Below are 10,118 nucleotides of genomic sequence, written 5' to 3' on the forward strand. Positions count from 1 at the left end.
TAATTTCCATAAGTAAATAAAGTAGTTTATCACCTTTGGCATGGAGGAGTTTCCTAAGCAGAGAGGCCAGATGAAAAGCTAAGGACTCTGCCATGATTATTTAGCATTCGCTGAAGAAAAGTAACAACCAACTACCCAGTGATGATGAGTGAAAAATAATCTCCTACTGAGTAAATTCAATTCTGGTCTTTTGGACTTATCTGCGAAAAGCAATTATGCTTTTCAGAAAAGCGTATAGAGGTCGCAAGATTCCTCCTAAATCCGAGAGTAGCCTGCTGGACAGTCAGAGAGTCAGGAGACAACTGGCAAAAAACACATTTCTGTGCAATCCGAGAAGAGGAGAAAACTAAACAGAAAGCAATTGCCGAAGAGAGCTCCTCTACCCATTTTAGATTGGTCCATGGAGATTAAAGGGAAATGATGCAAAAACTGGGTTGAAGACTCTACCTCCACAAATTTGGCTTTACAACTGGCCCTGGCTGAAACTGTGGCGTTGGAAGGAACACCTGCACTTACCTGAGAAAGAGAAACAAATGCACGAACTTGAATAATCTGATGCTAAAACAGATCACTGAGCGAGGGGCCAGGGGAGGACAAATCTAGAACAACTGATTAACCACAATGAACCACTGAAGGAGTATAAAATGTTAGTTGATGGCTGGCTCTTTCTGTTATCCTAGCTCTCATCAAATCTCTTCTTTCTGAATGCAATGGGCTGCAGTGTGAATAATCACGATGAGAGCAACCACTTATCTCTGTCTTTATTTTTGAATTTGGGAAACTTTGGCCTTAGCTAGACCTAAGGTTTATCCTGGGATCATCCCGGGGCCATCCCTATGCATCTAAATGACACACAGGGGATCCCGGGAGAAGTCAGGGACGACCCCAGGACGATCCGATCCCGGGATAAACCTTAGGTTTAGCTAAGGCCTTCATCACGTTTGCTGAACATGGCCGAATGTGAAAGGTCCAGGTTGAAATGTGCTTTAGGCGATCAGCTAAATTAGACAAAAACAATAATATAATCAATTGTTGATGCACCGGCTCTGGACATAAAGGTATATTCGCTCGCCTGGTCATACTCTACCCCACTCCCCAGTTCAATAATGTAAGATCTAATCTGTTTATCATTTTCATGAGGGATAAGGCTGCAAAATTGCAACTCCTGTCCTTCGAATGCCTTATCAGGTAGACAGAGGATGGGATTACTCTGATGCCGGTGGTTGTTCACGGAAGTGAGCAAGATTAATAAAGCAAAAAGGCCTTATCCACTGTGGTTAAGGCCATGGTTTAAGGTGTCTTCTGAACATGGCCTAGCTTTCTGACTTAACCGCCGTGGTTAAAGCCATGGTTTAAGGTGTCTTCTGAACTGGCCCAATATGTGCCATGGTGCCCATCCTGAAACACAGATTTCCTTCTTGACATTCAATGCCTTTAACCATTTGGAATGGACTTACATTGTTGAGTCATTATCGTAATATATATCCTTACATTGTTGAGTTACTGTGGGGACATGCAGAACATTTTGGGGTTGGAATCTTATTTTCTCTAGCAATAAAGTCCTTCGCACATACAATAAGCCAGAGTTAAAGGGTTTAAACTTGGATCAGGCACAATTGGTAATGTCTTTGCTGATATCATAACGTTTTGCCTTTTGAATATAGAGGAGGTCAGGCCGGTTCTTACTGAAATTTCCTCCATTTTTCCAAAAGTCTCCAGGGCTCCAAATCAACTATAGTGAATCAGCATTGCCGTGTGTAAATATGCTTGAGGAAGCCCAGCAGATTATTCAGAATATGTTTGTAATTATTCAGCTCTCATCCTTGAAATAAGAACATCAGAAGAGCCCTGCTGGATCAGACCAAGGGTTCGTCTAGTCCAGAATTCCGTTCACACAGTGGCCAACCAGCTGTCGACCAGGGACACACAAAGCAGGACACGGTACAACAACACTCTCCCACCCATGTTCCCCGGCAACTGGTGCATATAGGCTTACTACCTCAAAAACTGGCGGTGGCACATAGCCATCAGTAGCCTTTGATAGCTTGGTTGTGCTTACCTGTAAAGCTACTCATCAACTGGTCAACAGAAATAATCCAGTTAATTATAAATTATTAAACACTTTTCTGTTTCAGAACATATTTTCTAGGTGGGAGCCTTGCCAACAGAGTAGGTAATTATGATCACAGCTTCAAGATAACTTTTCTTCGCAGTCGCAGGCTAGGCACAAGACAGGTAGCAACGGTCAGATAGTCCAAAATGCCAGCCAGCCAGAGTTCAGGGTGCAGGATCCAAACAAAGCAAAGTCAAAACCAGTCCAGAGCCATCCACAAAGTTTAATACCAGGCCAGGAAATCAGGAACAAGAAACAGACATAGCCTGCCTATTTGCAAGCCTTTTAGGCAGGAATAGCCTAATCACACCCAATTCCCAGTTGCAACTAATTAGGGAACTTTCAGGCAAAGCCAGCTTTACAAGGAAGGCCTCACTAGCAAAATTCCTTGCCTGTAACCTGACACTTCGCCTAAGGGACGAGGCCTTCTCAGTTGTGGCCCCCCAATTACAGAATGATCTCCCCGACGAGGCCCTCCTGTCACCAACATTGTTATCTTTTTGGAGCCAGGTCAAGACTTTTCTCCCAGGCATTTCACAGCATATGCTGAGTTTTTAATTGAACACAGATCTGCTGAGAGTTCATAGTTGTTTTAAGTGTGTGTGTGTGTGTGTGTGTGTAATATGCTTTTATGGTTTTTAAATTTTGTGTTTTCATGGTTTAAAATTTTGTATATTGATTTTTAATGATTAATGTATTTAGGGTGACCCTATGAAAAGGAGGACAGGGCTCCTGTACCTTTATCAGTTGTATTGAAAAGGAAATTTCAGCAGGTGTCATTTGTATATATGGGGAGCCTGGTGAAATTCCCTCTTCATCACAAGGAGCCCTGTCCTCCTTTCCAGATGGTCACCCTAATGTATTACTCTTTGTAAACCACCCAGACAGCTTCAGCTATGGGACAGTATATAATAATAACAACAACAACAACAACAACAAAACAACAATAATAATAACTACATTGGCGCTTTCCCCTGAATTTTTAAATTTTAAAATAATAATAGTAATGATGATGATAATGACAATTTGCAGATGACACAAAATTGGGTGGGATAGCTAATACCCTGGAAGACAGAAACAAACTTCAAAGTGATCTTGATAGGCTGCAGTGCTGGGCTGAAAACAACAGAATGAAATTTTAATAGGGATAAATGCCAAGTTCTACATTTAGGAAATAGAAACCAAAGGCACAGTTACAAGATGGGGGATACTTGGCTCAGCAATACTACAAACGAGAAGGGTCTTGGAATTGTTGTAGATCGCAAACTGAATATGAGCCAACAGTGCGATATGGCTGCAAGAAAGGCAAATGCTATTTTGGGCTGCATTAATAGAAGTATAGCTTCCAAATCACATGAGGTACTGGTTCCTCTCTATTCGGCCCTGGTTAGGCCTCATCTAGAGTATTGCGTCCAGTTCTGGGCTCCACAATTCAAGAAGGACGCAGACAAGCTGGAGCGTGTTCAGAGGAGGGCAACCAGGATGGTCAGGGGTCTGGAAACAAAGCCCTATGAAGAGAGACTGAAAGAACTGGGCATGTTTAGCCTGGAAAAGAGAAGATTGAGGGGAGACATGAGAGCACTCTTCAAATACTTAAAAGGTTGTCACACAGAGGAGGGCCAGGATCTCTTCTCGATCCTCCCAGAGTGCAGGACATGGAATAACGGGCTCAAGTTAAAGGAAGCCAGATTCCAGCTGGACATCAGGAAAAACTTCCTGACTGTTAGAGCAGTACGACAATGGAATCAGTTACCTAGGGAGGTTATGGGCTCTCCCACACTAGAGTCATTCAAGAGGCAGCTAGACAACCATCTGTCAGGGATGCTTTAGGGTGGATTCCTGCATTGAGCAGTGGGTTGGACTCGATGGCCTTGTAGGCCCCTTCCAACTCTGCTATTCTATGGGTTGGACCTGAGTTCTGCATTTCATATGCCATTGCTGACCAGGGCTGGGTAGTTGTAGAATCTCTGGCTTGGGGTCTGAAGCATCCTGGGAAGGAGGCCCAGATATTCCAGAAGGACCTGCCTCCTCTTCAGCTGTAAGTCTGACTCCCTCTTGAGATATTACCTTTGGATCACTCTTGAGGGTAGAAGAGTCCTTGAATGCAGGTAGGCCATGGGCTACCTGCGTTCAAGGATTCTTCTACCCCCAAGAATTATCCAAAGGTAATTCAAGGGACAAACCCAGATTTCATAACTGGGAAAACTGAAACTCCCAGTTGGGCAGGATAGCTTTAGTCAAACTGATGTCATTGGCCAAGTTTTTATTTCAAATGCTCCCCAAACCACCCTCAGAGGGACCATTTCCCACCACATTAAAATATGGCAGGAAATGGTAGCGTCGTTGATTAATACCAGTACAAGGAACAAGCTGTCAAAAGAAGCCACATAAAGACAACGGGGGGAAAAGCTGTTGGCCTGTTCCTAACTTCAAATTGTATCTTGTGGCCTTCCAAATCCGTCAACTGATTCCTATTATCAAAGGTTGGACCCAGAGAGTTGTTCCTGAAGCACAACTGTGTGTTTAAAAAAATAAACTTGTATTCCTGGTGACACTTTGCCCTGTGGAAAATCAAGTAGCAGTGGTTACCTGATGGTCTAGGGGCAACTCAATAATGGAATTCCATCTCCTCAAATCCCTGGAAAGACTAACAGTACCTAACTCCTTTACAGGGGACTTCCCTGCCTCATATATCTTACTATTTTTCGCCCTACAGGAATGTTTTAGATCAGAAATGTGCCTTTCCATGGAATGGCAGCTTTGTTAGCCAATTCATTGTCTCTTTTTTACTGCCAATGGAAACCTCTATCGGTGGGACCACACACACACACACAGCGTCTGTCAGTGGGAGAGATGGGGACATATCTTTAAGCCTGAAGTATAGATTGCAGTTGATACGAAGGGAGGAAGTTGAGGACCGGGGAGAGAATTCTCCAAGAGGAGTCGTTGGTCTCTGAGGGGGAGCCAGAATAGGGTGGGGGATGTTGCATTATTATTATTACATTTGTATACCGCTCCATAGCTTAGGCTCTCTGGGCGGTTTACATATGATAAAAACAATGTTGGTGCCAGGCGGGCCTCGTCAGGGAGATTGTTCCACAATTGGGGGGCCACCACAGAAAAAGCCCTCTCTGTTGCTGTCCTCTCAGCTTCCCTCGGAGTAGGCAGCCGGAGGAGGACCTTGGATGTTGAGTGCAGTGTACGGGTAGGTTCATGTCAGGAGAGGCGTTCCATCAGGTATTGTCATCCCAAGCCGTATAAGGCTTTATAGCTTAAAACCAGCACCTTGAATCAGGCTCGGAAACATACAGGCAGCCAGTGCAAGCGGGCCAGAGTGGGTCTTATATGTTCGAACCTTCTGGTTCCTGTTCTCACTCTGGCCGCTGCATTTTGCACAAGCTGCAGCTTCTGAACCTTCTCAAAAGGCAGCCCCATGTAGAGTGCATTCCAGTAACCTAACTTGGATGTTACCAGGGTGTAGAGGACTGAAGCCAGGTTATCCCTGTCCAGATAGGGGTGTAGCTGGGCCACCAACCGAAGATGGTAGAAGGCGCTATGTGCCACCAAGGCCACCTGAGCCTCAAGTGACAGATGGTTCTAGGAGAACCCCCAGGCTACGAACCTGCTCCTTCAGGGGGAGTGCAACCCCATCCAGAACAGGTTGAGCACCCTCCAGCCGGTCAGCAGAACCACCCACTAACAGCATCTCAGTCTTGTTTGGATCGAGCTTCAGTTTATTAGCTCTCATCCAGTCCATTGTCACCAGTTGAGTACATCCACAGCCTCACCTGACGAAGAAGAAAAGGAGAAATAGAGCTGTGTATCATCAGCATACTGGTGATTGTTGTTTATTCGTTCAGTCGCTTCCGACTCTTTGTGACTTCATGGACCAGCCCACGCCAGAGCTTTCTGTTGGCTGTCGCCACCCCTAGCTCCCCCAAGGTCAAGCCTGTCACCTCCAGAATATCAACCCTCCATCTTGCCCTCGGTCGGCCCCTCTTCCTTTTGCCTTCCACTTTCCCTAGCATCAGCCTCTTCTCCAGGGTATCCTGTCTTCTCATTATGTGGCCAAAGTACTTCAGTTTTGCCTTTACTACCATTCCCTCAAGTGAGCAGTCTGGCTTTATTTCCTGGAGTATGGACTGGTTAGCTCTTCTTGCAGTCCAAGGCACTCTCAGAATTTTCCTCCAGCACCACAGTTCAAAAGCATCTATCTTCCTTCGCTCAGCTTTCCTTACGGTCCAGCTCTCGCAGCCATAGGTTACTACGGGGAATACCATTGCTTTAACTATGCGGACCTTTGTTGTCAGTGTGGTGTCTCTGCTCTTAACTATTTTATCGAGATTTGTCATTGCTCTCCACCCAAGAAGTAAACGTCATACTGTTAAGGAAACCTCACTGGCGAAATCCAGCACTTCAGGCGAGGGTGCAGCTGTGTATATCATGACAGACAGAAGGCTGGGGGCTGCCTGGTGATAACACTGTCATCTTTGGCTGTTGGGCGGTATAGAGATTAAATAAACAATTTTTTGCCGTCAAGTTAAGACTGTCCTCCACTGGCACTCATGCCAGCTGTATGAGGGGGGCATTCATGCCAGCTGGTCTAGTATTTTACTTACATTGTTTTTAGCTTCTTACAGTGTTTTTACGTTTTGTCTTATTTAAATGCTTATGCTGCATGTTAACTTTCCAAGTTCAAGTTCAACGTTTACGGTACTAGCCATAGGCCATGACAAATACATCAAAAGAAAATATTTATACAAATATACAGTAATATAAATATTTCGAACAGTAGAAAATTATACAGAAAATTTACAATAACTAAAACTCAGCTTTCACTCAGCAGTCTGAATCTCCATGGCAGTTTATGGCAATTTTGTCTAGTTCTCTCTTCCTAATCTTTTTTGCTGCCAGAACAAACGACGCCACTTTATGTGTCATGTAGCTGTTGGTATCAGAAAAAAAAAAGAATGGTTTTTGCAAGGGCATTCCTAAATCCATGTGTTAACGAGGGTTTCAGGAATCTCTCTCTTGGGTCCCTATACAGAGGGCAAATTAACATGGAGTGAACAATGTCTTCCACTTGATGTTGGCCACAGATGACTAGTCTGCATTCAAACAGCACCTTGGGGTAGGGGGGTTTTATCTTGTGAATTGTCATGAACTGCCCAGAGAGCTTTGGCCATTTGGGTGGCATACAAGGGAAATAAAAATCAATAAATGAAATTCAAGTCTAACCGGTGAAGAGCCTCTGACCAATCTTCCTGCACTTCGGTGTGAAGTTGCTGGAGTAGCACCCATATATTCTCATCCTCCTGTGGAGCTGGGCTACACTTGGGAGGCTTAGGAGGCTCGGATAGACCTGGTACCATGTTTATTTATATTTATTTATTGCAGTTATATACCGCCCCATAGCCGAAGCTCTTTGGGCAGTTTACAAAAATTAAAAACAGTAAACAAAAACAAATATACAAAGTTTAAAAATGTAAAAAGAACAGTATCCTTATAAAAACAGCTATTCTGGGGTCTGTTAAAAACAAACTCAGCACATGTTAAATGTCTTGGAGAAGAGAAAGGTCTTAACCAGGCACCGAAAAGATAACAATGTTGGTGCCAGGCGAGCCTCCTTGGGGTGATCATTCCATAATTGGGTGGCCACCACTGAAAAGGCCCTCTCCTTTGTTGCCATCCCCCGAGTAGACACTTGTAGGAGGACCTTAGATGTAGAGTACAGCAAGAGGGTAGGTTCATGTCAGCAGAGGCGTTCCGTCAGGTCTCAAGCCATGTAAGGCTTTATAGGTCAAAACCAGCACCTTGAATTGGGCTAGGAAACGTATAGGCAGCCAATGCAGGCGGGGCAGAATCGGACTTACATGTTCACACCTTCTGGTTCCAGTTATCAATCTGGCCATTGTTTGCCAGATACATCCTAGTAGATGATGGGTAGATATCAGGGATTTCCTTTGGAGGGAAATAGTTCTTTAAATCTCTTTCTGGAACCTAATCATAGAATTGTAGAGTTGGAAGGCTCCTGTAAGGCTGTCAAGTCCAACTCCCTGCTCAATGCATGAATACACATTAGAGCATACCTGACAGATGGCTGTCCAGCTGCATCATGAATGCCTCTAGTGTAGGAGAGCCCACTACCTCAGTATAAGGCAGCTTCCTATTGAGAAAGTAAGGCCAGAAGCCTTGATATACCTGCTCTGTGTGTAGTTTGATTCTTGGAAGCGAACGCCATGATGGGATTAGAATAATGTATGTGCTTCACCGTGCTGTAATAGTAAAACTGTTATATCAGCAAAGAAACATTGAATTAGAATTTCTAACTGCCAAGACCTCTTGATATAACAGAAGACAAATAAGCTAGCTTGATAAAGACATTGCCAGAAGAGTTATGGGCCATCTGTATAATGAAAAGAAAAAGAAATTCTGTCTTTACTTTGCTTTAGAACTTTGCTATTTGCTATTTGGTTAAAATGCTACTATGTATAAATATACCAGCTTTTCCCATTGCCATTTGAGAAGTTCCGTATGTAGGACTCTCTCCATACAGCTGTATTATGCTCAATAAAACAGAGTTGCCTTACAACCGCTCTCTGGGCGGTTTTGTGAACCGCCCAGAGAGCTTCAGCTATTGGGCGGTATAAAAATGTAATAAATAAATAATAAAAAATAAATAAAACCAAAGTGGATTTTTATCTTTGACACGATGTTCCTATGTAACAGTAAGTTTTTCCTGAGATTGAGCTGAAATCTGGCTTCCTGTAATTGATACCAATAAATTGTCCTGCACTCTGGGATGATCGAGAAGACATCCTGGCCCTCCTCTGTGGGACATCCTGGCCCTCCTCTGTGGGACAACCTTTCAAGTACTTCAAGAGTGTCTCCCCTCCACCTTCTTTTCTCAAGGCTAAATATGCCCAGTTCTTTCAGTGTCTCCTCATAGAACTTTGTTTCCAGATCCCTGATCATCCTCATTGCCCTCTTCTGAACCCCCTTCACCTCTGCTTCATTCTGCTTTGCAGTTTCTCAAAAAGAAATGGATTAACCAAGGATTCAATCTATGCTTTAGCTGCATTTTGGGATTTATGTATCTTAGAGATAGGAGGGAACGTTAAGAACCCTATTTTTTCTGTTGCATCCTCAAAAGGAAAGATACAGAGCAGATTTTCAGGAGCCAATGCTTGCTCCTAATGGAATTACCGAGTTAATTTAATTTTTTTGTATCTGGGGCTAGAATGTTTTTTTAAACATTTTCCCCCTGGTGAAGACCATGTGGGTCGAAACACGTTTGGTTTATTGTATGTTTAATGTTTGCGGACTACTTAGCTTATATTTTAATTGTATGTATTTGTTAAATGATTAAATATTTTTTATGGACAAATTTTATTCTAGTATGTATAGCTCCATTTGAATTTTGAACATTGTTCCATATCCGTTTCCTTAAACCCTTTACATTTGCATTAAACATTGGTAAAGTAAATAAATGATGGGTAGAAGTGTAGGCGAGAATCGTATGCATCCATCTTGGATTGACTGCACGCCACACACACCCCTAAGCTGTCTGGTTTTTTGACTCTAGATCCTCCATTGTCAGCTTCTCACCACTCTATTCCTGGGACAAATGTTTCCTAAAATGTTAAGGATCACCATGAGATTTCCAGGGGACAGTTCTTGGAAAAACACTTGACTCTCAGCCTGGGAGGCCCAATTGTGCGGGACTGGGTGCTGGAATAATGCAGACTATCCTTTGATGCATTTGTTCATAGAACCCCCTAACTGCTTAGCTAGGTCAGCCCAGGCAATATGGGTCCCAATATTTACTGCAAACTACAACACCCACCCTGTTTTATCCAGCTCCAAAGCGAACCACAAACGAGTCCTGCAGCAGGTGTGTGGGCGAAAACCACAATGTGATGAGAGAATGAATATCTTTCATTCATATACCCAACCCATTCTCTCCCAACCATGGTTCTCGGATTTCCAAAGCATCTCCAAATAT

The sequence above is a fragment of the Elgaria multicarinata genome, chromosome 3 (assembly GCF_023053635.1).
Source record: "Elgaria multicarinata webbii isolate HBS135686 ecotype San Diego chromosome 3, rElgMul1.1.pri, whole genome shotgun sequence".
Lineage (NCBI taxonomy): Eukaryota > Metazoa > Chordata > Lepidosauria > Squamata > Anguidae > Elgaria > Elgaria multicarinata.